The sequence below is a fragment of the Thunnus maccoyii genome, chromosome 5 (assembly GCF_910596095.1).
Source record: "Thunnus maccoyii chromosome 5, fThuMac1.1, whole genome shotgun sequence".
Classification (NCBI taxonomy): domain Eukaryota; kingdom Metazoa; phylum Chordata; class Actinopteri; order Scombriformes; family Scombridae; genus Thunnus; species Thunnus maccoyii.
In genome coordinates this window covers 3,977,918-4,000,636 of record NC_056537.1, presented here as the reverse complement: position 1 = coordinate 4,000,636, position 22,719 = coordinate 3,977,918, and the positions used below count along the sequence as shown (strand labels likewise).

General features: G+C 38.8%; 1 protein-coding gene across 2 annotated transcripts in view; it reads left to right on the top strand.

The window, feature by feature from the left end:
- Positions 1-472: 472 nt before the first annotated feature.
- Positions 473-22,719, top strand: part of LOC121897083 (carbohydrate sulfotransferase 8-like) — a 91,055-nt gene continuing 68,808 nt past the window's right edge. Inside the window, exon 1 of one of the 2 annotated variants that reach the window (XM_042411370.1) lies at positions 473-779. The gene's annotated coding sequence lies outside the window, so the exon portion shown is untranslated. Of the gene's footprint in view, positions 780-20,676; positions 21,831-22,719 lie in introns of those variants that run through there. The other variant, XM_042411373.1, reaches the window with a different exon arrangement.

The window sequence follows — 22,719 nt, the reverse complement described above, 5'->3', positions numbered from 1 at the left end:
GAGGGAGCAGGTTCCCTTCCACAGAGACCACCATGTTTCTACAGTAGCCCGGAACAGACAAACCAAACACTGGCTCTAGAGAGGGACTTTTGCATTTTTTGTGAGTTTCACAGCCACCATATTCTCCTACACGCTTGGAAGGGAGGGTTAGGGGAGGGGAGAGGTATTCATTTGATTGCAATCTCCAACATCACCGCTAGATGCCACTAAATCCTAAACACTGGTCCTTTAAAACAACAGGTGTACTTCAAAACACGTGAGTCAGATGCTTTCAGTGTGCCTTCTTATTTCTTATTTTCGTGATAATACACTAATTAAAATATACTTGTGAATATAACATTCGATTTCAGTGGAGTCTAAATTCTACACACTGCTCCTTTAAATAGTCTAAACATTGCAAATGCATAGTTTTATTTTGAAGGCAGGGAGTTGAACTTCCGGCCTTCTTCTTCTTCTCCTCCATGAACTTGACGCGCCATCTTGCCCGCTCCGCCTCGCCTGTCCTCAGTAACTCAGTTGCGGTTCTCTGCCCGCAACTTTGGGCGTTTTCTCTCCCCTCCTGTGCACTTTCATCCCTCAAAGCCTGACATTTCAACGTTTTTGTTTTAAAAAAAAACACGTTAACGCCTCCGCCCGCTCGTCTTGTCACCGGTTTGCAGCCGTTATTTATTTATGTATTTTTTTGTCTCGAGAAAGCGAGGTCAACAAACCCGAGAGGAGCTGAGTTTCCAACGGACCGGTAAACTCCGCCGCCTGCGTCCATGCTGATTTCCACACAGGTGAGTGAAAAAGGGAGAAATAATCATCTTTGAAACGTTTCTTTTTGTTTGTTTGGTGCTTATTTTTTTTTTTTTATCCACAACAGAGATTAAGTTCACTTTTCCCCTTTAGCTAAAAAAAATCGCCTCCGCTCAATCTGCCCACATCGTTTTTAACGTGAACTCTTTCCATTTGGCATCCTCCGGTGTCCCGTTAGTCTCCTTAAAAAAAAAGGACAAAAACGTTCCGGTAATATTTGTAGGGGAGTGTGAAGAGTCTCTGCGGTGCTTAACGGGCAGTTTCTAGTGATTTTTATCTCAGTTAATGGAAGCTGAAAGTGAGTTCATGTTGACATAATGGTGCTTAATTGTGTTGTTAATAATTAGTTAATATGTAAAACCTGCAGGCTCAGGTATACAAGTCACCTGTAGTTATTAACTATGTGATATTAATGTTTTACTCCAGCATGAGATAAGCTTTCATTTGTCAAACCCAGTCTGCTGGTAAAAAGCTGTGTTTACACTCACAGGTGATGCACATTTGTTGTTTTTTTCTGGTCGTTGTTGTGTTGTTTTATTGTTGAGTCATTGCTGGGTTGCAGTTTTGAATTTAGTCCCCTGATTTTATACTTATTCTCTGTAACTTTTTTGAGTAATTTGCAGACATTTAATTATTATTTTTTGGGGACATTTGGTACAAATAAGAAGAAAATGATAAAATGTTAATTTGGTTAGTACCCATTCATTACAGGCAAATTGGTTTCATACATAGATGAATAATTAATACATTTCTTATTAAATTAGACTCTTGACAATTCTTTATCTGTCTGAAAAGACTGTTTTTTCAGCTCAGAGTAGTTTTATGCTTTTTCACTAATTTCCTAAAAGTAGCTGCTGTTAAGACATTTCTTTGACAGGGTCATGTGATTGGGTTGTACACTGGGAGATGTGCTTGTTTTAGAGCTTTTAATATGCTAATATGTAGTTTGACACATAAAAAACTACACAAAAAAAACAAGTATTTTCTGTCAGTCAGAGAAAAAATACCAACTAGACCAACTTAACGCTTTTAAAAGTTATAATTTCTACCAAATTTCACCACCATCTCTGTAAAAAATGTCCTAAAAATTAACTGTTAAACATCTGCAAATGACTCTGTTTTAGATTTTATACTCATTTCCAGGAAATGAGTTGTAAATTTGCATACAGGGAATTGGAAGCTTTGATAAAACAACAACACAGAGTCACTGGACTGAACCAGGCGGGTAAAGATAATATATATAAGAATATAAAAGCCCAAACAGAGCAGATCTGTTGCAGTGTTTGCATGTTTCTCTGTGTTGACTGAACAGATAGAAAACTACTGAGGAGGAAAATCAATATAAATCTGGAAAACTGAAGCTGGTTTTGATTGTAACAGTGCAGGAGGAGATTGAAGCTGTATATGCTGGATACCAAGTGCTGGATAAAAATAAAAAAAAATCCAAGTGGAGAAGGTAAAAGGAAGAGTTGTGTTGGATGATTCTGTTTACATGCACAGGATACGACAGCTCCACCTGTCTGCTCTTAAACCAATTATTTCTGATGGTTGCAGCTGCTGGTTGCAGCTCAGCTCAGCTGCTCAACAGTCTAACACAGTTTGAGTTTTTTGTGTGCAGTGCGTCGTGATAAAACCCTCATATGTCCAGAAATAGAGAGAAAATGGAGGCAAAGTTGATTTGTCTGAACTCGCCGGTGCACATGTGAAGTTGTATTTTGAGCTCAGTTGGAAATGACTCTTCAAATGATTTCTACTGTAGAGCGGCTCTCTCTCTCTCCCGGTGGAGTGGGAGTCAAATGTGCTCAACCATGACTGTTCATCATTATCTCCAATTTTTGTAAAAAAAAATAGATGTCAGAAAATAGTGAATAATGTGTATCACAGTTTCCCCGATGAATTCAAAACGCCTGTTTTATCCATCCGACAGTCTAAAATTAGATTTCCCCAAAAATCTTGAAGAAAGAGCAGAAGTCTGAACGTGGTCGGAATAAATTTACACTTCAGTTTGTAACAAAACCTGAATGTGGAGCTGCGTTATACAACTTAAAGTCATATTTAGTAGAGCTGCAAAGATCAGTTGATAGAAATTTAACTCACTGGCAAATGTTTTAAAGTGAAAATGAAAATAATTGTTAGTTTTAAAGCTTTCAATTAATCTGATGATTGTTTGCTTGATTAATTGTTTTGTCTATAAAATGTATGAAATGAGTGAAAATGCTCGTTATAATTGGAAGGAAAGTCTTTAAATGTTTTCTTTAACCAACAAAGACATTCAGTTTACACCTGTGAAGCTGAAACCAGCAACTTTTTTTTGACATTTTTGCTTGAAATATGAAAACAGTTGCCAGTTAATTTTCCAATAATCACTACAAGTTCACTACTAGTTAGTTGTGACACTAACATTCATTCATTCAGTCGTTCATTCGACCTTTATTTATACAAGGTGGACCAGTGAGAGCAGGATCGTTGTATCCTGTTCACACAGGACAGTAAAAACAAAAATGTCACGAAGCAAAAAAACCAAAATAAAACATTAAGACAACCATTAAAATGTAAAAATGCCATTAGAAATAGAGATATAAAGGTAAAAAAGATAAGAACAGCAGTAAATGTATTAAAATGCAACAATAAAGGATAAAAACCAAGTTAACACTCAGATCTGAGCAGAGCAGGTTACTTTGAAATCATAATGTTTAGAGATGAATATATACACACACACACACACACACACACACACACACACACACATATATAACATACATATATATACACAATACAAACAAAGTCTGAAAAGTCTGAGTTAAGGGATCGAACTCAGTATCAGCAGATAATCGACATTAAAGGACTCATCAGGACATTGATCGATAAAATAATGAGATAAATTGATGATGAAAGTAATCGTTAAAGGGGAAATATTATGCTTTTTGTGATTTTTCTGTCATTTATATTCTGTTATGATGTCGGATGCTAAACATGCTCAAAGTTCCAAAACTTGTGGTGAATATATGTAGAAATGTTCCCTGCAAGTCAAAAATCAGGGTTTCAACCTGCTGAATGCTTCGTTTGCATCGTTTTCTTTCTACCTTGCCGACGAGCTGACGTCGGCTCGTCACACATGCCCATAAATGGCTGTCTGTTCTGTAGCTTTGGTTGCTATGGTTGTTGCTAAGGTTGTTGCTAAGGGTTTTCCATGTGTTGTTCATGTTGTCCACTCATATTTAGGCTTGAACGTGTAGGGATGTTTTTGAGAAGCTGAGAACAAGAAAAAGTAGTGAAATCTTGCTACTGTAGCTTGTTTCATGGTTTGTTGATGTAGCCGTGACGCAGCTTCCTGAAGCTGACCAATCAGAACAGAGCTGGCTCATCGGGAGGCGGGTCTTAAAGAGACAGGAGCTAAAACAGCCTGTTTCAGACAGAGGCTGAACTGAGGGGCTGCATAAAGGGCCAGTAGAAGATAAATAAGGAGTTTTTAACTATAAATCATGCAAAGATGTTCCAGTAGAGCCCCAGAATATAAATATAGACCTGGAAATGTGCAGAGTATGTCCTCTTTAAGTGCAGCTCTGATATTTGGAGACATACGATTGAAGTCCGAATCAAATCGTCAGGTTTCATGGATCAAACATCACGAGACATGACTGTGGATTCCCCCGATCGTCTTTATTCAAGAGTAAAACATCCACAATCTGCAAAGTGGGTTTTTTTTTCGAGGCAGCAGAGGATTGAGCCTCATATCCACCTGTCACACCGAGAGGAGGAGGAGGAGGAGGAGTAGGAGGAGGAGGAGGAGCAGCAGGACTCATCTGTTGGTTCCTCCTCATCTCTTCTGTCAGAGAGGAGGTGAACGAGCTGCTCTGCGATCGCGCTGAATTATTTCTCTCCTCGGAGCTATAAATAGCCGACTGTCCCGAGCACCTCGCAGTGAATCAAAGCAGCTCGTCGTCACCGCCCGCAACACACATCTTCCTCTACTCCTGAAGACCCTCAGTGACATAATCCATCTCCTGAACCCCTCAAACCCCAACCTTCATCTCTTCCAGTAACGAGGATGACTTCTCATTTGGATTCAGAGACAAACTTAAATATTGTCAATCACTCTTTATGGTTATTTATTTTTAAAATCATCCCTCTAGTGTGTTTATTCTGGTCTGAATCAGTGCAGGAGTTGGAAAGATTGAAGATGAAGAAGCTGAAAATCCTGCGGCGTGTTGAGTCTCATTAAGGAGACAATCAGCTGTAAAATGTGCAGAACACACACACACACACACACACACACACATAACCACCTGCCGTTAACGGAGGGAAAGATTGTCTCCAAAAATGAATTCCAGCCATTCCTGATGTAAATCTCCATCCTCTGGGAAGCTTTACATGCTGAACAACCAGCAACACTTCCAGTGTCTCGAAGCTACAACACTGTTGGCACTTCAGCTGCAAATTTCAAAATTTCAAATAGCCTTAAAACGACCGAGGAGATAGATTTGAGTAATTTTACATCACAGGAGGCTCCCACCATCACCCTAATCCATCCCAAAGCTCTTTTTTCTTGTTTTCAAACATTAACAGCCCTTTAATTCCTGTGTTTGCAGACTGCAAACATTTATCTTTAAAAAGAAAGCAGTGACAGACGCTGAGTCAGAGCGAGGACAACTGTTAAAACAATAAAGTTTTATTCACTTTAGTCCATTAATTCATCATTTACCAGCCTTGAGTTTCTATAATGGATGATAAAGTGGTTGAATCTCACTGTGTATTAGACTGTAGCCTACATTACATTCTTACATACATTTATTAAGCTTTAATCTGACGGAGACAAAACACACGGGGCAGCAACTGAAGGTGAAAAATATAGTTGGATATATGATTCACAAAACTTAAGATGACATCCAGTCCACAACCCAAAGATATTCAGTTTATTGTCATTTAAGACTAAAGAAACCAGAAAATATTCACATTTAAGAAGCTGGAATCAGAGAATTTGGACGTTTTCTTCTCTTTAATAATTGGCAACTAATCAATTAACCGTCACAGATCTATATATATAATAGATATACAATAATAATTATAGTGTAACAGAATATACAGTGATACATATAGGATTAGTAGGATATATATAAAAAGTGACTTTATAACAGTTGTTTTTGTGTTACAGCAACAATAGTTAAAGTGACAAAGACTTTTTCAAAGGATGTTACACAAAATATAAATATGATGTTTGACTTGATGTGCATCTGTACAATTATATAAACCACTAAACTTGTGTTATAAAGGCTTTATATTTATCTATACAGCTGTTTCTATACTCTAGGCGTAGTGTGGTACTGTGCTCATGGTGCCCTCTGAAAACAACAGTCGTCATGGTAACAACAACAAGAGCAATTATTACCAGGGCTTTTATTATCGATTACTCTTAATTATTTACTTCTTAAATCGATTAATCGTTTAGTCAGTGAAATGTTAAAAAGTGAAACAATGACATCACGACGTCTTTAATTAGCTTGTTTTGTCTTTTTTAACAGTTTAATTAGCAAAAGTCTGAACGAGGAATAAATTCATCCAAACACTTCAGTTTGTAACTAAATCCAAATGTTGAGTTCCTGTTCAGTTGTTTTATACAACGTAAAGCTGCAAAGATCAGTCGATCAGTCAGTTGATAGAAATTTACTGGCAAATATTTTGATCATTGATTCATCGTTACGAATGTGAAGATTTGCTGCTTTTCTTTGTCACGTATGACAGTAAACTGAACTGATTGTCTTTTGGTTGGAATACGTCTCCTTGAGCTAAAGGCCATTATATCACTGTACTATTCTGACAATTCATAGACTAAATGATCAATCAAGAAAACAATCGTTAGATAAAAATAACAGTTAGATTTAGAGCTTTCAGTTAATGTGACGGTTGTTTTCTAGATTAAGTATTATTGAGTTGAAGGTTTCTGTTTGACCAACAGTCTAAAACCAAAAGACATTCAGTTTACTGTCATATGTGACAAAGAAAAGCAGCAAATCTTCACACTTGTGAAGCTGAAAAAAGCAACTTTTTTTTTGGCATCTTTGCTTGAAAAATGACTTAAAGATGAATCAACTATCAAAACAGTTTTCCACTAATCACTACAAGTTCACTACTAGTTAGTTGCAACACTAATAAAACCAAAAGATATTCAGTTTAGTGTCAAGCAGGGACTTTTTTGGCATCTTTGCTTGAAAAATGATGAAACAGAGATTAGTTTATTATTTAAAACAGTTGCTGATTTAAGTTTGGACTGATCCTTGCAGCTGTGGTTCTTACCTTTAGTACATTTCACCACTGTTTACAGTAAAACTTAGAATATCAGCACACCTGGTATAAACACATATGTGACATTATAATAATAATAAAGTGTGAAAGCAGTGTGTGTGCTGCAGTAACCTGCTCAGCTTAAGTAAAGGATTATACAGTACGACTATATCTCCTGTTTAAAAGAACGTGAAGCGTATCACGGAACGTCCTCGTGAGCAGGACCGGAGGCTCCGTTCCAGCTGTACTCTGTGTGAACCGCTCCTTCACTGAACCAGTATTAGGATTCAATTACCATAAGCACCTTTAATCTGAACATACAGAGGAAACACTATCCCCTCCGCCCACGCTTAACGAGTAAGAAACCACACTCACCCTCCGTGTCAAATAATCTACAAAGGGTAGTTATTTCTGGGGTGGGACGCATTAATTATACATTAAAAAAAAAAAAAAGACACCTTTGCTTCCAGAAATAAAGGAAGTGGTGCTGCAGCTTTGTAGACTTTCTTCCCCTGAAGGTCACGGCTGTTTGTCAGCTCTCTCTCTCTCCTTCTCTCTCTCTCTCTCTCTCTCTCTCTCTCTCGGGTCGGCGTGATGTTGATGTGACTTGGCCTGTTATAGATGGATGTTTGTAATGACTTCCTCCCATCTCCAAAGAAACCGGACTCCAGGGACCCCCCACCATGCATCTTTTAGCGTTATGCTAATGGGAGCGTAGATGCTTTTTAAAACAAGCGGATGTGCAGCAGTTTGGAGCTCTCTCTCTCTTTCTCTCTCTCTCTCTCTCTCTTCTCGCCTCTCTCCTGCAGTCTGAGGCTGCGGTGTTAAATATTGTTATTTGAGTCGGATCTGTGAACGACCTCCGAGAGCTCAACTGGAGAGAGAGAGAGAGAGAGAGAGAGAGAGGAGTCTGGGAGCATGAATGGGGGCCTTTGTGTCGTCTCATTTAGCAGGCGGTCAGCGCTGCACTCATGGATAGGTTATCAAGGCCCCTAATCAGTCCACTTACATTCCAGTCATGGAAAACTTTGTATTGATTAACGCCGCCATCAAATATTTGGTGATTAAGAGGTCATCTGTCGCCGGTGTGCTGGAAAAGGATTAGTGACGTTAATGACTCGGCTCGTTAGTCGCTTGTTTATGATTTTGTGATTTTCATTGTGTGGATGAGTTTTATTGTGAAAGGACAAGATTTTTTTAAATGTTTTTCTTATTGTCCACTAATCTCATGTGAACTGATCTAGTATTATGTGTGTATCCAAAGCCTGATATATCTTATTCCTCTGTTGTTGTCCAAAAACTATTAAAAACACATCAGTGGACTCTATTGTTACACTTATAATTGGAATAATATCCCAGTCGGAATAAAAGCGGCTCATGTGACCACCTCGATCGGAAGAGACGTTTGATAATCCGTTGAATAGGAAAAATGTTAGCGCCTCATAACCATGTAAACCTTTAATCTGATTGTTTCTCTCTCTGGTTGGAATAAATATATATTCTTTCTGTGCATGTTTGCCCCACGTGGGGGTAACAGAGAGAGAGAGAGAGTGTGAAGTTAGCAGCTGTGAACGTAGCACTGCAGTGTGTGTTCAGTTATAAATGCTACAAGTCCTCAAGACTCACCTGCCACCTGCTGATTAAAGTGAAGGGAGTTAGCTCTGAAGTTAGCGACAATGTGTTAGCCTAACCTGACCAGTTCACTTAAGGTGGACCAGAGCTATATATACACTGTTGTCACACAGCTGTTGTGATTAAATTCATCGGCTCATGTAAACACATATTAGATCACATCCTGTGTGAACAGTCGACCCCGAAATCTGCAATCGCAAGGATTTCAATCAGTATGAATGAAGTGAGCATGTAACCGCCGCACTGGGTGACTGAGGGGGGGGCTGAGGTTGTCACTGGTCCACCTTAAAGGTCAGTCCACCTTAAGTGAGCCTGGTCAGGTTAGGCTAACTCACCTCCTTCACTTTAATCAGCTGGTGGCAACAAGACACAGTAACTTGGTTTGTAGCATTTATTCACTGACAAACAGCCGAAACTGTGATGCTGTTCACTTCATACTCTCTGCTCCGCTCACCAGTCTCACCATTACTCATGATACTCTCTCTCTCTCTCTCTCTCTCTCTCTCTCTCTCGCTCGCTCGAATTCAAATTCAAATAAGCTTTATTGGTATGACAGATCAGACATCTACATCGCCAAAGCAATACAGAAAATGATAAACATCGACTGATTATTAATAATTTTACAATAACATGTAAATATATATATAATATATATAAAGTAATATATATATATAAACAATAATATTAAATACAATATAATAAAAGGCTTTTTTTATACAGATGTAATCACACAGAAACATTTACTACAGAGCTTATTTCTCTCAGATTATGACAAGACTTCATATATTTTGCAGCTTTTACTGCACGTTGACTTTTCACCCCACGTAGATAGAGACAGTTTCTGAAGATCAGGGAGGAGGATAAACTCTCTCTCTCTCTCTCTCTCTCTCTCTCTCTCTCTCTCTCTCTCCACAGCACACTCACTCTGCACACAACCTACGCACTGAGCTACCCCTCAAAGCAGCTACACTACTTGTACAACACTATAGTAAGTTAGTTTAAATCATCCAACAGAGAAACGGCGATGGACTCAGCCAGTCGCCAATTACTGATATATCCGTCCATTTGCCCAAAACCCCCCCAGTACATAGATCAGACTGACACATCTCCCAAAACATCACACAACTGACCGTTTACTTTCTGACAAAATATCTTAATAAAGTGTCATAATCTCCACCATCGCCACTGGTTGGATGTGCAATGCATTGTGGGATATGTTCTGTTACTTTTCAGGTAATGTGCTCATTAAACGCACACACAAAAACACATCCAACAGTAATTCTTCCTCCTCTCAGATATACAGTATTTGTTAATAAATTGAATTCAAATGCTGCTTTTGAGTGAAATGAAATAGAAAGAAAAATATAATAATTAAAGGTGTTAAATTGATGCAACTACAAGTTAATTACGGTGACAAACATGCAGTTTGTAAAGTCGTTTTGCTTCTTTTAGGAGCAGTGAAGCCTGTTTGTGTTGGAGTGTGAAGTGAAATCGTTTCTAAACACAGATGCTTTTAGACAGATTCAAAGGTTTCGGCAGTAATATCATCATAATCATCACTGTTATAGCGACCGTGGTGCTTTCTGTTTGAAAACGGGGGGGAAAATGTGGCTTTCATTTTTGTTCTGCAGCTTAGCAATAAAGAAAGAAGGAGCATAAAGAAGGAAAATGGGTTCTTTTCACCGGCTGTAATGGTTAGTGAAGACTCAAGTCACAAAAGGAGAAGCGGAATTTGCTGAAAATGATTTGGCAATAAGTCTTCAAGAGTTCAGGAAGAGGCCAAGGACGTTTACTTTGAAGCCGCTACTCTTGAGAGTCGTGTACGCCGGGAAACGTAGCGTCCACGGCGGGAAATTAGAGAGAGAGAGAGTAGAGAGAGAGAGAGAGCTCCGGGGACAAAATGTCCCTCATTGTCCCTGAAACTGAGGTGACCTGAAGAAAAAAAAATGAAAAATTGATTAACTTTTTGCAGCTTTGCACCAGTTATTACACACAGCTGCATGTCTATTGGTTTTTTTTTTCTATAATTGCTGACTTTGGAAAACATGTTGTACTCATTTTATATCAAGGACTTAATTAACACAATAACTCCCGACAATTTCCATCCCTGGATTTCAGCGACTACAGTTTCTACATCAGTTGGTATTAATTTGTTGTGTGGAGTGAAAGTAATTTACATCAACAGTTAAATTAGCCTTTCGCTTCTTGCTTATTTCTCCCCTTATTCTCATAAAATAATAATAATAATGATTATGAGACGGAGCTACATGTCCGCTCCTCAGAGGAATGTAGTTTCTAGGTCAGCGCTGAAGACGCATTAAAGAGTCATACAGTCGACACCTCAACACGGTTTAGATTCATCCAGTTAAAGGAGCAGTCTGCTGTTTCTCTTCTTGACAACTAAACAACAACGTGTTCGTCCGTCTCTCACTTCTGTCCTACTCCAGCTCAAAGCCCTTCGGTTCCTGCTTAAATCTTTAAAAACACCTCACAAATGTGTAGTTTCATGTTTAGACTCTAGCGGGTATATGAGGCCGGTCAGAAAGCTGCTAGTATTTGTCATTTAGGAATAATCGAGGCGTAAATCTTCTAGTTTTATCAAACAAACAGGAGGAAATGGTGCATTTTTTTGGGGGGACTATTTTCAGCAGCGGATGAATCCATGTTGTGGATGGTGTGTGTGTGTGTGTGTGTGTGTGTGTGTGTGTGTATGTGTGTGTATTAGGGATGTGCAGAGGGTCCAGTATTTGTATCTGTATCTTTATTTGTTGAGGCAGCAAAATTATTTGTATTTGTATTCGAATAAAAGTGGAAAGAGGCTTAAAATCCTGTTTCTGTTTTTGTTTTTATTACACTTTTAATTTTAGAAAATTAAAGTGTTCATGAATAAACTACCTTATGACGGAGGTACCAGAGTCTACCAGATCATAGACGACTCTGCTGACTACTGAGCTGAAACTTAACTCATCACCTTATTGCAGACAGACCTCTAACTAACAAATACTTATAAAATATTTGCATGAAACAAATATTTGTAAAAAAACCCCACACTATTTGTGCTTTGCTGAATAGCGTATTTGTATTTGGGCACACCCCTAGTGTTTGTATGTGTGTGAGTCGAAACTACAGTGTGTCTTCATGTTCACTCAGTCTAATGGTGTTTTTTTTTTTTTTACAAATAATTGATTTGTTTGGACAGAAAAGGAATCAGGAATTTTATTTTTATTCGTTTCAGCCATTTTTGTTTCTAGCAAATATTTAAAACTCTTGTTCCATCTTCTCACCGTTGTGACAGTAAACTGAATATATTTGGGTTTTGGGACTTGGGTCGAACAAAATAAGACATTTAAAAACGTCATCTTGAGTTATAAGACATTTTGTTAGATATTTTCAGAATTTTCTCACATTTTATGCACCAAAAGATTGATTGAGTTATCGAAAAATTGATTGAGGATGGAAAAAAAATCATGTGAGTAATTGTTGCAGATCGATGGAGCTCTGCGTCACAGAGGAATAAGATCTATCAGGCTTTGATACACAATACTTGTAAGTAGATCAATTGATTGCTGGTTTGGAATTATTGATCTTAGATTAGTTTACAACCTGGTTAAGTCTAATTTATTTATAGAGCAAAAGGGGTTGACCAACGTTCTTTACAGAGACATTTAAGATGGTTAAATAATTCAAATATAACAAAAATAAATAGATATACAAAGACAATATTATCATGATATTAAGAGGTGATTTTATAACGGTGGGTCTTTAGTGACCAAGAATTTTGGTGTTTTGGATCCAAATAATCTGAAAAAGTTTTGGATTTCAACAGTTATCTCACCACAAGGTCCATTTAGTAGCTGTTCTGGAGCTTTTGATTGTATCACATGATCTTCTTGAGCCGATCAGAGCTCAGCTTTGAATCCGACGTGGAAGAAAATGAAAATTTAAACAGAAAAAGTGGAATTTTCTACAGTTTTATGACAACCGGGCTTCTCCATTCGCTAGTGAAGATCATGTGATACAATCAAAAGCTCCAGAGCAGCGGCTAAATGGGTCTTCCAATTCATTTTCCTCTCCTGTTGAAAGTTACCTTGTATATTATTATTATTATTATGATGATATATATTTTTGGAAGCATTGTTTCAGGGCTGCAGTTTTCTAATCTTTAATGTAGCACCTACATTATAAGTCCTGCCGGATGATTGCAGAGGACAGACGTACAAGAATAAAAAAAAATATAATATAATCAGGAATATAATCTGTAAATCCGATGAGTTGATAAGCCACCTCCTCCGCCACAATAAAGGGCCTGTAGCCCCTTGGACGTGAGCTAAGTAGATTAATCCCCTTTTCATTCCCTGATGAAAACATAATCTTATTGGATAACGTATACTGAAAACTCGCTGTGTATTTGTTTATTACGATGACATCCTGTTGTGAGGCTTCAAGGTGAACAGAGGTTGAGTGTTGAACAGCTGAATCAGAGAAGTGGGGGGGGGTTTGAATTAGGTTTAATCAGTTTATAATAAAAAAAAAAGGTTGAATTTATATTCATTTTCCTCCCTTTTTTTTTACTCTGGTGTGTCTGTGTTGTACGTCGCTGTTTGGAGGTTTTTATTTAGTTTGTTGTGCTTCAGTCAGACAGGTGATGATTTTCTTAGACATATATATCAGTTAATTTAATATCTTTTGCTCTTAAAGCAACATTCAGGCTCTCATATGAACATTTGAACAGGTTTTGCTCGCTATAATCATTCTGCTGCTCATACCGACCATTAAGACTTCCTAATATGCTTCTAACATAAGTAACCGAGGCCAAAATGAGTCAAATGAAGTTAATTTGAGGCTTCAGCAGTCTGGTCCTGGTCACAGTGTTTCTGTGTTGTCATGGAGAGAAAAAAAGACTTTTCAATGCATTTTCACACAGATTGAAGGCTGAGGATTTTGTTTTCTATCACTTCTATTGAAAGCACAATAAGAAGGGTTCATCCATTGATCAGTATGAACAGGAGGAGTTATTACAGCGAGCAAAACCTGTTTCACTGCTCATTCAGGCATCTGACTGTTGTTTTAAGACATGCTCAGAATAATTGTGAACCTTCCTTTTAATGCAAAACCAATGGATTTTATGCAGGATTTTGTGTGACGTCATTACAGAGCGAGTTTCTCCGTGTCTCTGAACGTCTGAAGGTAGCGTTAGCTGTAGCAGACTTCACCTTTAAAAGACGGGTCGGCCATTGAAGCAGAAGTCAGCGGACAGCGGCGAGCGTATTGTGATGAACGACTCCCTGGCTGTGTAATTTCCTCTGACCCTGTTAGAACAGAGTACAGTATCACAGCCTTCTTCTCTCTCCACCTTGCAGGCAGCAGCCTGCTCGGGGAGCGAGAGGAGAGATAAGCTCCAATCCTTTCTGACATTTTTGGGTCTCCGAATGTTTGTCTTTTGTTCAACTTTACACAACTTTGTGAATATTCACGGCGCGTCGCAGCTCCCGGCCGACTCCCCCCCCCCCCCCGGTGTGTTATGAAAGCGGGGGAGAGCTGCAGTCACAATATTGATACAGCGCGACACGTCTGAAGCGGTTCAATATCACCAATCGTTTCCTATTTCAGAGCGCTGATGAGCCACCTCGGGGAGGTAGCGTTTGTGGATAGAGTGCGAGAGACGGATGACGCTCCGGCCTCGTCCCGTGTTTGTCTGCAGGTCGTCAGACACACAGACGGAGCGCGCTGCAGACAGATATTGATCTCCGAGTGAGTTCTCCATCTGTCATGTTAATCCAGGCACCGCGGGACTCTCAGCCGGTAAAAACCTGATCAAAGTGTCCTGGGGCCCCGGCGCAGCCACAGGCTCTGAAAGGTCAAAGGTCAACAGGCGATATGTTTGACTCAACGAGGACGCTGAAACCTGATTCTCAGACAGGATTACAGACGTCCATCGCTTTGATTATTTTTCCAAAACTGTGTTGTGGAGCTGAAACAATTAGTGGAGTCAGTTTATTTACATAAAGACGAGAATGACAATAAAAACAGACATAATTATAAAAATCAATAATTAAGTGTAAGAAATCTTGGATAAAACCATAAAACACAAAAGACGCTTTACACAGAGAACAAATAAAACGTCTTCATGTTGATAATCAAAAGGCTGAAGACAAGAAATGAGTTTTATTTGTTTGGATTAGTAGATTACTTGATTGACAGAAAATTAATCCCCAACCTCTTTGATAATTGATTAATTATTTCAGTCAGTGTTTTTGTGTTTTTCAGGTCCTGAAGGTTTGATGCTTTTCTTCTTCGTCACAAGTGACAGTAAATCAGGCGACGTATTCAGACGTCGTTCTGATCGACCGACAGTCAAAATCTAGAGAATTTACAATCATATGAGACAGAAAAGCAGAAAATCTTCAGTTTAAAAGACCTGAAAACAGAATATTTGGCATATTTGCTTGAAAAATGACTATTACAATTATTGTAATGGTAATTCTTTGTCAATCACCTCACATGAATTGACTGATTGTTTCAGCTCTATATGTAGCTGCGAGCTCATGTGGTGTTTTATATCACTGTAAATTGAATATATTTTGTCATTTGAAGACATCGTCATCATCATGGGAAATATGGAGGCCATTTTTCACATTTTATAGGCTAAAATAATTAATTTTTTTTGGTTATGTGTAAAGATTTTCCTGACACTCTTTCTTCTTCCTCCTCCGCCACGTCTCTCCTTCTCTCTGCTGCACTTGAGGACGGTTGAGATCAGCGACTTTACATTGAAAAGGTCAGGTGTGAGCGTTGTCGGCCGCACCGCCTCGAGAATCAAACCACTCACATCCCCAAGAAAATGAATATGATCACAAACTAGGCTTTGATGAAAAAAAGAGCGAGTCTGCCACTAAATTTAATCAGGACAGTGTTTTGATCCTTGTCTGATCTCCATCTGGTCATCAGTTTGGTGGATTGAGTTGCTAAATATTTATAATATTATTAATACTCTTTTTACACCACAATTAGCGCGTATATGCAGGTTTTTTGAACGTAAACCTGCTAAAAGTAGGTAATTGACTCCTTTACCATTGCCATAGACCGCAGGGTTAGTAAACAGTAGAAAGCAGCATGGAGGCCAGTGACAAATGTTACGGTGGTTACTTTTTATTTCTTTTACTTGAGCCTGCTGCTGGAACGGAGACGGATGGGATTTGTGGCTGAGACTGACTGTAAAAAACAATAATGTTCCCGTCTATTTACACACCAACGTCCAACGTCCAGAACTTCAACGTGCGTCATAGCATCGTGCCAGAAAAAGGGCGAAAATGAGCGTTTCCATCCGGGTGTCATGTTTACATTACTGCCGATCAGAGCCGGAGCCGATAAATACCCGAGACTAATGCAGAGTCATTTGACCCGGCAATGAATGCCGATTGTACCCTTTACTACTGAGGACAATAGCCAGATGTTAGTGGCTTTTTGCTCAGTGTTAAAGAGCCTTTAGACTTATCTTAACTACCAGAGTCGTCCTGTTTTGTCGTTGTGTATTGTTGAGTCTTACTGTGAGTGTTGAAGTTGCAGATCAGTACTTTTTGCTAGTGAATGATTGTCTGCAGCTTGAAAAGATTCTCACTCATCAGGTTGACTTTTTTCTAAAAGTAGCTGTGATGTGAAATTACCATCACATTTACAGAAAGAGGTGCAGGTCTAAAAGGAGCTTTGATTGGATGTTATATTGTCTTGTGGGTAGTCAGATCAATAGACAAGGCAAATGTATTTATATAGCACCTTATCCTGCACGGAAATACAGAAAAACAGTAGTCTGTGTTGCTGTGACTCATCAGTCAAAGATATTGTAGGAGGAAAACCTGCTGCAGACACATTGTAAGAGCTATGAGGAAGACACGGGATGCTATCGGACGTGTTTGTGTCTGGCGGTTGGCAGAGTTTTGTATTTCCTGCACGTTACCTCAGAAAGAAGCTGCATCTTCAGTTTGAGCTGTTGTGTGTACCTTTGAGTGCTGAATCATCACAACTCCATCGCGGATTCACAGGTGGAGCAGAAAAATGACTTTGGGTTGTTTTGAGAGCAGATTTGTGTGATTTTTGTGGAGAGTTATTGTTTTTCTCTCTGGTCTGTATTTTCCTCTCTTGAGCGTCTTGGATTTACGCAGCCAACATTACTCGTTAATGTCAAGTAATGTTATTAGTGTGAGAGCTCGTTATCTTCATTCTTTAAGATACACACACACACACACACACACACACACACACACACACACACACACGGTGTCATTTCCAATTTTTTATCTTTTTATCTTCATCAAAGCAGGAAAGTCAGAATGAGCCAGGCTTTCAAAATAAAAGCCCCCAACAATCACTGTATGTTAATAGGTAACTAGGGATGGAACTGGTTTTTTTCAAAATAAAAGACAGTAACTGTATCTTAATAGGAAATTGGTGAGTTTTAGGTCTGATATTTATACATGGAATTTCTTTTTTCACAGTTAAAGTCATTTTATTTCTCCTTCCAGCTTTGACATCATTTCCCTTTTAGATGTTTCAGCAACGTTTCAGCTCCCAGCTCCAGTTTTACATTTCAGCTTCCAAGTTTTCAAAGCAATGCGTTTCAGTTGATATCACCTGGTTTTTCAGCCATTTTCAGCATTGCTTTAGTAATTTCTTTCAGCTTTCAGCTTCCAGTGTATTTCAGCTTTCATCATTCACAGCAGCTGGCAGCAGCTGGGAGATGCAGCAGCAGCAGCAGCAGCAGCTAACAGCTTCCACCTCTCACACGCATTTTCTTCAGGAAATGCAAATGTTCCAGTTTAAAGATGTTCTCTCTTAAAGTCATCCAAAGCTTTTCAAATGACAAAAACAACATCACCCCCCCAAAAATTTTACAAAGGTTTTGATGCAGCATCAAAAAACACACAAAAACAGCAACAATAAAACAAACAATTTAAAATCATGTGCAAAAAACAAGAAAAATGAAAACAAATCAAATATAAAGATCTGAAAATAAGTGAAATAACTCAATATATTAAAAATTAGACAGTAGAAACTTATAATAAAAACAAAAACAAAAGTAAGCAATAAGTAAAAGTTGCATCTATGCAAGAGAAAAACAAGTAACTTAACAAGTGTGGTGTGTTAATTAGGGATGGGCATCGATAGGATTTTACTCTTATCGATACTCTTCATTTAATGGGATGTGCTCTCTATCAATTTATTTTATAAAAACTGTGAAGTGAACATGGACGGCTGTTAATTGTTGGTCACTGGGAGGGAGAGTGAATTAAAGGTTGGTTTATGGTTGTTGTTGATTTATTTAGTGTGTTTGAGATCTAGACTGGTGACTGACTGACCATCAACCCCCAGACAGGAACTCATGTGTTAACAGCAGTAATTCAATATATGCACACAGGTAGTGTTAGCGTTTAAACGTTAGCTGGCGCTGTAACTTTCAAATGTTAATGTTAGCGTTTAAACGGTAGCTGGCGCCGTGACTTTGTAAAGTTAATGTTAGCGTTTAAACGTCAGCTGGGGCTGTAACTTTGTAAAGTTAATGTTAGCGTTTAAACATTAGCTGGCGCTGTAACTTTGTAAAGTTAATGTTAGCGTTTAAACATTAGCTGGCGCTGTAACTTTGTAAAGTTAATGTTAGTGCTTAAACATTAGCTGGGGCTGTAACTTTGTAAAGTTAATGTTAGCATTTAAACGTTAGCTGGGGCTGTAACTTTGTAAAGTTAATGTTAGCATTTAAACGTTAGCTGGGGCTGTAACTTTGTAAAGTTAATGTTAGCGTTTAAACGTTAGCTGGGGCTGTAACTTTCTAAAGTTAATGTTAGCGTTTAAACGTTAGCTGGGGCTGTAACTTTCTAAAGTTAATGTTAGCGTTTAAACGTTAGCTGGGGCTGTAACTTTCTAAAGTTAATGTTAGCGTTTAAACGTTAGCTGGGGCTGTAACTTTCTAAAGTTAATGTTAGTGTTTAAACATTAGCTGGGGCTGTAACTTTCTAAAGTTAATGTTAGTGTTTAAACATTAGCTGGGGCTGTAACTTTCAAATGTTAATGTTAGTGTTTAAACATTAGCTGGGGCTGTAACTTTGTAAAGTTAATGTTAGTGTTTAAACGTTAGCTGGCGCTGTAACTTTCTAAAGTTATTGTTAGCGTTTAAATGTTAGCTACCTGATGCTATGACTTTCTAAAGTTAATGGCAGTGGAGTTGTTGCATCTGATAAAGAGAGTTACCTTGACTTGAGGTTGACTCGTTGCATTAGCCTGTTTATAAATCAGTCACCAGTTAGAGCTGGGGGGAGCAGACTGGACTGACTGTGAGGAAGCAAGCCTCTCAGAAAATCCAAAACACTGCAAATACAATATAAACCAGTTTAAGACTGGTCCTCAATAACCATTGCAAGTATTAATAGACATTACACGTAGCATGAATAACAGAGGCCTGGGTTTTAATTTAGCCTCCGCAGTTAGCCGTAATAAATGGTCATGCGTCTCTGTGATATGACATGAAAAAAAAAAACAACACATTTTGTCAAACAGGCTCAAGATCAGAAACAGCATTAATTCAGACTCCTGATGGAGCACAGAAAACAGACAAAATGTGGATTTGTGTCCCACTTTATTATCATGCGCATAGTTTTCAATAGCAACAAAAGAGGATCCTTATGAAACCAATACAACTGTGATAAAAGACGTTCTCTATTTCACTGCACTGAGAGCAGAATCCATGTCAGTCATCCCAGAGCAGCGCCGAAGCTCCTCTAAAGTTTTTATCTGAGTGTGAAGTCGAGGCTGAGAGGAGCCGCTCATCCCCGCAACAAAAGAGCTCCTGAGACTCGCTTCATTCCATCACACAGTAACTGAAAGCTGGTAATTAGGTTTCATGAAATATTTTGGTTGAACAGAGAGACGAGCTCGTCTTTTTAAATGAACAAAGTCATTATAAACTGACTTTTAGTTTCAACTGGAGACTGATGATACTGTTGCTGCTTTTAAAGCTGCTTGTGTCAGACATGCGTAGGAATTAGTTATTGTTTATTGTGGGTTCAGTTAATATAATGTGAGTGTTTAATCCTTTCATTTATTTAAGTAATTTTTCATTTAATGGTTCCAGGTTTTCAAGTGTAAGAATTTGCTGCTTTTCTTGGTCTTGAAATTTTTTAATAAATATAATATTTTTGGGGTTTTTCATTGTTGGTTGGAAAAAAACAACATTTCATAAAGATATTTCAACACTGCAACGGGCTTTAGGAAATAGTTACAGGCAGTTTTCAGTGTTTTTTGACGTTTTATAGACCAGATGATTAATCAGAACAATTATCAGCAGATTAATCGATGATGAAAATAATCATTAATATATTAACAGACAGTGCAGAGGACCAGTTTGGTTTTAATAGTCAGAAAATGAACTGTAGATTTGCTGTAGTACCGGATGTCTCTTACTGTTAAATGAGGTGGAGTTAACAGGTGTGTTGGCTGACCGCATGAACTATAAAACGAACGCACCTCCCTGCCGTCCGAGGAAGGAAAAAAAGTTGTGGCGTGCGTCGCTTTGCTCACCGTGACAGTCGTGTCGATGATGAACACTGCAGCATAAAAGGAGCTGTTGTCTGGCGGCTGTCCAGTCTCCCTGAAATTCAGTATGAAACATAAATGGCCGTTAAGATAAACGATCATGACGAAGGTCACCCCTCAGCGTAGAAAAAGTGCGGGAAAGCCATCATTGTCCGAGACACTGAGCAGCTGAAACAGACAGCCGGTTATTTTCTTCCCTCCACCAGAGTTGATGTAATTCTTTTAAGTGCTGCAGTGTGTGATGGTCAGCCGGTGTCGCTTGTTACTGCTGGAGATCGCTGCTCTGCTCCTTTAATGTTAGTCTCATGTACTTCACGTTCATCTCGCAAGGGTGATTATTTAGTCATTAAATTTAAAAAATGCGCCTAAATGCCGCTGAACTACAAGATAACTCTTTCCGTGGAAAGGTCAACTTTATTAACATTTTGAAAATTTTTGATACTTGTGAATTGATTGTAGAAGATAAAGATTGCAATTTTGTGAATCAGTCTTTTTCACCTTCCCCTAATTACCTACTTCCAAATACTGAGAGTTAACTGAAGGACTTACAGCATTAGTGTGACTCTCTAGGCAGTTCAAGCCCCCAGGAGGCGCGCGCCATGCTGTGAAGCCAATTTGACATAGTGGCACAAAAAGCATTTTTCCTGCACACAATCATTTGAGCAGCTGTTAAACCTCTGCGAAATGACTCGTTTCCATTTGGTCCGATCACATTTGGAAAGTCTATAAGAGTCGCACGATTAAATCATTTTATCTCCATTCCAGTTGGCGAAAGGCTAAACCGGACGTTAGCCGGCTGCGTCCAGGTGATTTCTTTACAGCAGGAAGTGGCTGAAAAGTATTCGTTTTTTGGCTTCCACTGAGCAACTTTCATAGGAATAAACGCGGCCCAGTCTCCATCACTGTATCCAGCTCTCTTCATACATCCATGAGGCTGACACACACACAAAGGGAGTGGGTGAAGTGGAGGATGCTGAATCCACGGACCGGTCGGAGGTGTCAGTGAAGCTGAGAGTGGATCCGATGCCCAGAACAGTCAGGAAAGAGAGCCGATGTTAGGAGGTAGCAGAGAGCAGACAGGTAGGGAAACAAATGAGGTCATGCAGAAAAACATGATGTAAGCTATTTCTGAATATATGCTTCCACTAGCATCAAAAAGTGTAAACGTTAGCATGTTGATAAGCCTGCGGTTAGCATTATAACATGGATTTCATGAAATATCCATCAGGTATTTGTTGATAATGATGTTAAACTGACAGACGCTGCTAAAAAAATAGTGCAACACGTGCTGTTTTAGAAGAGCAGCTAAAGGCAGAACAGGAGCATGCTCAGAAAGGTCGGCTCTGTCCTGCTGTCATCGTACATCATAAGTGTGCACTGAAGTAATCAATGAGTTTATGAATCACTCAGCTGAACGAACATTGATCAGAGACGTGAGAATGAATCGTCCTCTGCCTGCCAGGACCAACAGGGGGAACAAATCAGTGCCAGAAAGAAAAGAGATCCTGGATTCCAGTCAACAGGATGAAGCTGAATAACAGGTGGAGATCAGCTGACTGACTCCAGTTATGGTCAGCTGACGTAGTGACTGCTGAGCGAGCGTGTGTGTGCATGTGTGTGTGTGTGTGTGTGTGTGTGTCAGTGTTGTTGTTGGAAAGATTGTGTCTGTTTTTAGCCACTAACACATTAGCACGACAAGACACCTGCCATAAAAACCTCAACCTGGCTCCAATGAAATTTGAAGCTAAAGCTGCAACTAATGATTAAAGATTTTCATTATTGATTTTTCTGTTGCTGAATCATTTCGTCTAAATGTCACAGATCTAAAACATGAATCTTAAGCATCGATTGGTCGATGAACAGAAAATGAATCTGCTATTTGAAGTAACTATTATGTAAAAATGTCAAAACATTAGTTGGTTTCAGCTTCTTAAATGTGGTAATATTATGCTGTTCTTCATCAAAAATGATAGTAAACTGAATATCTTTGGGTTTTGTAGTGTTGATTGGACAAAACGAGGCATTTGAAGACGTCACCTTTCACCTTTTTTGGGAAATTACAACTGGCATTTTTAAGAAAATGTATTATATGAGGATAAACCGCTTGAGATGTTGTTTTCAAGGGGGTCCTTGAAACACTCACAAAACAAGTTCAAGTGTATTATATGTCCCAAGTGGGCAATTTATGCTGCAGCGAGCATAAAAACACACAGCAAAACGTTAAAAAAAAATACAATACGGCACAAAAACACACAACAGTACAGAGATAAGTATCAACCATAAGCCCTCAATTCCATGCAAATCATAATGTACTGCCCCTCAACATTAATAATTGTCTTTGTATCATTATGATCATCATCATCATCACCGAGGTAGTGGGCTAATCATCATCAGCAGCATCTCCTGCCAGCAGCATTTAAGGCTCAAATG